The sequence below is a fragment of the Elephantulus edwardii genome, unplaced genomic scaffold (assembly GCF_000299155.1).
Source record: "Elephantulus edwardii isolate Elephantulus edwardi_28Jun2011 unplaced genomic scaffold, EleEdw1.0 scaffold00051, whole genome shotgun sequence".
In the NCBI taxonomy this organism is placed as follows: domain Eukaryota; kingdom Metazoa; phylum Chordata; class Mammalia; order Macroscelidea; family Macroscelididae; genus Elephantulus; species Elephantulus edwardii.
This window is the reverse complement of record NW_006399801.1, coordinates 14,307,231-14,313,740: the sequence shown is the minus strand read 5'-3', so window position 1 is coordinate 14,313,740 and position 6,510 is coordinate 14,307,231.

The window sequence follows — 6,510 nt, the reverse complement described above, 5'->3', positions numbered from 1 at the left end:
GGACTTATTTTTTTTGCCATTTCCTTCAAAGCAGCCTGAACTTCTTCTTTCATCACCATAGGCTCTTGCTCATATGTTGTTTCATGAAATTATTCTGTGTCTGCCAATTCCTTCCGATACAGTGACTCAGTATATTCTTTCCATCTTCTTTTAATAGTTCCTGAATCATTTAATATTCTTCCCAAAACATCCTTGATTATAGCAACTTGAGGTTTGAATTTGTTCTTCAGTTCCTTGAGCTTAAAAAATGCTGAGCGAGTTCGGCCCTTTTGATTTTCTGTCTCTAACTCCTTGCACATTTCATTGTACTATTTTACTTTTCAAACTGTGCTGCCTTTTGAAATCCTCTATTCAACTCTTTAGTATCTTGAATTCTTCCCTGTGCTTTGGCTTCTCTGTGCTCCAGTGCAATTTTCAGAGTCTCTTCTGACACCCATTTTGGTCTTCTCTTCCACTTCTGTCTTTGCAATGACTGTTTGCACTCCTCCTGGATGACACCCTTGAAATCCTCCCACAACTCGTCTGGTCTTCACTCATTAGTGTTCAAGGCCTCAAACCTGTTCCTGAGATGGTTCTGAAATTCAGGTGGGTTAGACTCAAAGTCATATTTTGGTTCCCGTGGATTTGGTTTAATTTTCCTCAACTTCAGCTTGAACTTGCATGTGAGTAGTTGGTGGTCTGTTCCACAATCAGCTCTTGGCCTAGTTTTCACAGCTGATACTGAGCTTCTCCAGTGGTTCTTTCCACAGATATGTTCAAGCTGATTACTATGCATACCATCAGGTGAAATCCATGTATATAACCTGCGTTTATGTCTTTTAAAAAATGAGTCGAAGTGCAACAATGAATGAACGAGAACCCAAAATCTCTGTAAATGTTCATTAAAACTAATAAAATTTAATAATAATTAAAAAAATCAGAAACAGCCAACCAGCTTACACTTGATGGTTAATAAAATAAAATAAAACAAACAAAAAGAAAATATGAGTCGAGTACAATTCATAGCAACCCTATGCGCAACAGATCTGAATCTGGTTTTATTCTGTGTCATCCTCACAATCTCTGACACACTCAAGTCCATTACTGCAGTCACTGTATCAGTCTATTTGGTTGAGGGTTTTTCTCTCTTTCACCAACCCTACACATTTCTAAGCATGATGTTCCTCTCCAAGGAACAGCCTCTCCTAGAACCATGCCAAAGTATGTGAGATGGAGCTTTATCATCTTTGTCTCCAAAGAGCACTCTGGGTGCATCTTCTCCAAAACATATGTTCTTTTGCCAGTCCATCGGATTTACTCTTTTCCACCACCACAACTCAAAGGCATCAATTCTTCTTTATCGTCTTTACTCATTGTCCAGCTCTCAGATGCAGAACAAGTGATTGAGAAGGGCATGTCCTAAATCATGTGCATCTTAGTCCTCATCTTTAAATCTTTAAATGGACATTCCTCAATAATTTGGAGAAGTCCCTGGCTGCAGATTTTCCCAGTGTAATAAGTTTCCTGATCTCCTTATGGCTGGTACCAAGTGTGTTGATTGTGGATCCAAGTAAGATGAAGTTGTTGAGGGTTTCAATCTTTTCTCCAGCTATCATGATGTTGAGATGCAATCCATATTGAAGCCTGCAGTATTTGATCTTCTGCAGCAAGTGTGTTAAGTTCTCCTCGTTGTCTGAAAGCAAGGTTGTGCCATCTGTATAATGCAGGTTATTGATAAGTCTTCCTCCAATCTTGATGATGCCCCATTATTCTTCATAGATTCCAGCTTCTTGATTTAATTGTTCAGCATAAAGATTGAAGAGGTATCAAAAAAAGATACAGCCTCTTCTTAATTTTAATCTATGTAGCGTCCCCTTGCTATAGATACTAAAAGAATGACAGATACTTTTATTTATTAGTGAGTGCTGCTTTTGTTTGGGTCAGATACTGTTTTAAGTTTTTTACGTGAATATCTAATCCTTAAAAAAAATCTCAATAGTAGATCCTATGATCCCATATTCACGTCAGAAAATGAAGACACAGAAAAGCTAAATATCCTGTCCAAGGTCAAAGAACCTGTAAAAGGGGCAACTAAGATTTGAGCAGAGATAACTGTAGCTTAGTGAATCATGGTGGAAATAAGTGTGATTCTCCACCTCAGGATCTTGTGCTTATCCAAATTATGTTCACAATACACATTTCTAGATGTGTATTCTGTTCCTAAAATGTGTGTGCAAACTTTATGCTAAATGAACAGGAAGTAAAAGGAGTCAATTGGGTTCCATTTTACATAAACACTTCAGAAGTACTTTTAGAAAAGGAATTATATTTTTTTATGGTAAATATATGCAACAAATTGTTTACTTCCTATGTACACTATAGTGACATTAGTTATGTTTGCCACACTCTTCAGTCAATACCATTACCTAATTCTATGTTTTCTCACCACCTTTAATAGGAGCTCAGAGTACCCTAAGCAGCAAGGTTCCCTTTCCACCACCCTGCCACCAATAAACTTTAATTTCTAAGCTCAATATCAGGAAAACTAAAGCTCTCACCATTCTGCCAAATGGTAGCATAGTAATAGACGGCAAAGAGATTGAGATTGTTAACAATTTCAGCTTTCTTGGTTCCTTAATCAACATTCTTGACACAGCAGTCAGGAAATTAAAAAAATGAATTTCAGTAGAGAAATCTGCCATCAGGTACCTCTCCAAAGTGTTGTAGAGCAAGGATGTCAATCTAGAGACTAAGGTGTGCCTGAGCCAGGCCATGGTCTTTGCAATTACTTGCCATGCCTCAGAGAACTGGACAATGACTAAAGAGGACAGAAGAAGAATTAATGCCTTTGAGTTGTGGTGTTGGAAAACAGTTTTGAACATACCATGGATAGCCAAAAGAACAAACAATAGTTCTATTCTGAAAAAGATGAAATCAAGCTGTTCTTAGAGGAAAGGGTTTTGAGACTCTGCTCACATACTTTAGACTTCTAGTCAGGAAGGAGCAGTCTTTGGAGAATGATATCAAGCTTGGAAGGGTGGAGGGACAGCACAGGAGAGGAAGACTCCAGATGAGATGGATTGACACAACAACTGAGGTAATAATAATGGTAGGTATGTCAGAGACAGTGAGACTGGATCAGGATACAGCAGAGTTCAGAACTATTGTTGTTGTTGTGTACCATAGAGTTGGGACAGAACCCATAGCTGACCCTCCGGTGGTTTTCAGAGGCAGTTAACCATGCACAAGAAGATTGCCCAACCTTCTCCTGTAGAACAGCTGGTGGCCTGGAACCATGTGTCTTTGGGATTGCAGCACAGTTCCTTGTCACTACTGTGGATGGAGGGTCATTATGAGTTATAGTCGACTTGACAGCACACAACAACTTAAACTATATACTTGGCTATTCTAGATATTTCATGTAAGTGAAAGGATACTCTGTCTCTAAAAAGGAACTTCTACAAGTTAGATTGAAAATAAAATTCAGCTCATGGTCATAACAGGTGTTGCTTCTGTTGAAAGAGGCATAGACTGTACAACAAAGGAGATCTCAGAGAGAGAACCACTAAAAGGTCCAAGCCAAATATGTAGCCACTGTGTCTGTCTTGTCTACCCAGGTCCTTGTGAGAATTCATCAACCAGTGATTGTAAATCCTTTAAGATTTTTGTCTGGGTCACTCGCTACATGCTCAGCTTATTAGGTTATTCAAACACACATCTTGGCAGGGACACCTTCGAATCACACATCCACAGGGCAGGATGATCTGTCTGCTTTCCTAAGCGGGCACAGTGACTTACTGCTCCCATAGACACAGAGAAGCCAGTCACTGCATCCAGAATTTCAGAAGCTCTGAGAGTGGCCTACTCAACAGGGAGGTGCGTGCTAGTCCACAGGCAGCACCTCTCTGGCAGTTTGAATTAATCAGCAGCTCCATGTGAGAAAGATGAGCATGCAATTTACAGCCTCCAAAAATTCGCTGGAGGATCAGCTGTGACTTGGTTCTGACTCAACAGCAGTGGGTTTTGGGTTTCACAGGTCACCAGCTTTAAGCAATAAACACGTTAGTGTGGAAAAGAAAGTCAGGAAATCCTTCAGCTGCTGAAAACCATTAATTTCCCTAAATACTGGAAATGTTATTTTCAGAACATGTCCAATTCTTAGAAAAAAATTGTAAAAAATCCTTTTGCTTCCAAATGTATTGCATTATTCAGTCTTAATAACTTAAACAAACAAAAAAGAAAGGATAAAAATTTCTCAAGGTTGACTCCATTAATGAAAAAAATAATTTTACACAAATGAAGTCAGATACTTTGATAATTTTTAAGGACTGGTTTAAAAAATATTATATACAATGCTTTTGAAACATTTCCTTTCTCTAATATACACATCAAGTGTTGAGGACTCTCCTTCATAGGGTCGCTATGAGTCACCTGTGATGCAACGGCATTTAACAACACAAAAACAATATACACATGTCACTCCCGAGTGGCAAAAGCGGTTAAAAAATGCTCAGCTGTTGACTGGAGGTTGGCAGTTCCAACCCACCCGGAAGGGTCTTGGAAGACAGTCACAGTAGCAATCTGTTCCATACTCTTGAAAATCGGATGGACCAACATTTTACTCTACACACATGGAGTCACTCAGGAACTAACATCAACAATATACCCTAACACACTTATTCCTGAATACAGTCCAAGAACATGTTTACTGAACAATAAACTCCATCCCGGACTATGTAGGGATGACTTGCTTGGACCAAAACATTCCTGTCATCCACATCATTCCCACGGATTCCCTCCCACCACTCCTGCTTTGAGTAGAAGGAACAACTCAGAAAGAGTTAACTGTCATATCCTCAAAGGCTGAATTTAATTTCTTCCTGCTTTCTAAGCCGTGAGTACTAGGAGACCTTGTGTGTAAATAGGTGGTAAGGAGTAAATTATTAAAAGGTTAAAAAAAAAAGAGCAAGGAAACAATCTGAGCTGATGCCTTAAGAATTCTTCATTTTCTTTGTTTAGGCTCACAGTAAGGAAAAGAATTCTTTTATTTAATTAATCGTTAGCGTTGACGATCAACAGGAAAGTATAGCCAAGAGGTCTAAAATAGAAACGAGCAGCTCAGATTCCTCCGAGATATCTGTTATATAATATTAGCATAAGTGCGTTGATCTATGTAGGCAGTAAATGAGAAGACTATTTCATTGTTTGCTTAACACACCAAAAAGGTTTCCTTTTAAAGGCAGAATTGCTACTAAGAATAATTCATATGTCTGGAAGCCTTGGAGGGGAAAAAAGAAGCTTCTCATGGTGGTGAAAAACCACTCTGAAGTGTACTTTATGTTCAGGAAATGCAAATATTCCAGAGAGAGAAGACCTGGATAGTGGTTCTTAACACTATCACAGAACTCTTGTGCTTTACAGCAGAAATCCTGAAGTTTTAAAAACTGTTAGCAGATAAATGCTTTTAGGGGGGAAAAAAAGAAGGTCAGATAAATTACTTACGTCTTCAAGTTCCAACACGAGGTTCTTCTCTCCGCTGCACAGACGCTGGCCTGTCCACTGCTCCTTCGCCCTGGCTTGACAGCTGGTTTAATCTGCAGGCAGGGTGGAATGCTTGGTCTTGCACTTGCTGTTCTTTTCTGTTTTCAGAGGGCCAGCAGCCCTGGTGGTTTCCCCGGCAACCAGGAGGAAGCGGCTGGCCTAAGGGCTCCATTAGCAGGAGGGAACCTGTTTAGGCGACTCCTGGTCACTCTTTTGGGGGTTTTAGATGGAAAAATCTCCAGAAAGAAGTCGTTGCTGAGGTGCTGGCCCTCAACTGCTGACACTGATGGAAGAAGTTCTATATTAACTGGAATGAAATGATTTAAATATGGAGCATAGACATTCCGCCTTTTACTTTCATGTTGGATTCTGCTCTTTTAGGTCTGGAGAATGATTAAAAAAATGTGCTCTGTCATGTCAATTCTGACTCACAATGACCCTAAGTATTACAGAGTAGAAATGAGCTCCATAAGTCTTGACTACAATCTTTGCAGATATTTGTTTATTTTTTTGTTTAGATATTTATAGATAACAGAACAAAGGACAACAGTGTGCTTTAAAATAAGGAAAAGTGTGTTAGGGTTACCTTTTCTGCACATGTATTCAATATGCATGCCTAGCAAATAAGTAGAGAAGTTAGACTGTATGAAGAAGACTGTGGCATCAGGATTGGAAGAAGACTTACCAACAACCTGACATGGAACGTGAGAACCATGAATGTAGGATATTAGATATTTTTAAGGAAGAAATGGAATGCATAAGTATTGACATACTAGGCATTGGTGAGATGAGATGGACTGGAATGGGGCATTTTGAGTCAGATGACCATATGATATATTACTCTGGAGATGAAAATGTGAGGAAAAATGGAGTTGCTTTCATAGTTAAAAAAGTCATTGCTAGATCTGTCTTGAAGTACAATATTGTCAGTGACAGGATAATATCTATACGCATACAAGGAAGTCCAGTGAATACCACTATCATTCAAAT